Genomic DNA, 1006 nt, shown 5'->3' on the forward strand with positions numbered 1-1006 from the left:
CAGCATTGTATATTAATGTGAAGCTGCTTTGAAACAATCTATAATGTACAAAGTGATACATAAATAAATACGTCTGGACTTATTAATCATTTTTCACTGTCTTTTTAGAGGCACCTTAAATGCAATACAATAATATACTACACAACAATACTAAACAAACAAACAGTGTGTTAATGTGATTCTTTTATTTTTATAAAATAATATTGAAAAATAACTCCCATGTAAGTAATACTAATTACTAACACTAATAAATATCTATTTATTAAAATAATTTCAGAAATTGGACTACACTTGCTGAGCTGTACTGTATGTTTTTGTTACCACAGAAAAGAACCGACTCAATAGCATCATTTGTTCAGGAATTGGAGCATTCTGGCTGCACTAAATGTCTCTGATTCACTAAAAAGAACTGACTCGGAGTGATTTGTTCAGAAAATGGACTACACTGGCTTAGCTATATGTTTTTGATTCACAGAAAAGAAACCACTCAATAGCATTGTGCTACCTCTTTGATTCAGTAAAAAAAGAACTGTTTCAATAGAGTAATTCATTCAGAAAATGAAAACACTGCCTGAGCACGGCTCATAAGAGATGTTCTTTTGCGAAATGATAGCACTGATTGCGCTGTAGCTTTAGTAGCTGTGCTGTGGCACCATTTCATATATATTGCAGGAATACTTTTAGGGGCCATTCGCACTGAATGCATTTTTGCATTCTACTCATGACTGCTTTTACATTGTTCTTCTACGCAAACATGTATTTATTATGGTACCAGTAGAAGCATGCACATGCAAGAACTATTAACAGAACATCATTCATTTTTAGCACTATTTTAAAAATGAAACCAGTTCTCAACATTATTTACAGCCCTTTCCTTGAGGAATGCCATGCTAAGAAACTTTAAACTAGGGATGTCAATTGATTAAAAATTTTAATCTAATTATTCAATCCTTTTTCTGTGATTAATCGCACACTTCATGAAATTAAGCATAGACCATTTATCTTG

This window comes from Sinocyclocheilus rhinocerous, unplaced genomic scaffold (assembly GCF_001515625.1).
Source record: "Sinocyclocheilus rhinocerous isolate Xijiao unplaced genomic scaffold, SAMN03320098_v1.1 scaffold3494, whole genome shotgun sequence".
NCBI classification, from domain to species: domain Eukaryota; kingdom Metazoa; phylum Chordata; class Actinopteri; order Cypriniformes; family Cyprinidae; genus Sinocyclocheilus; species Sinocyclocheilus rhinocerous.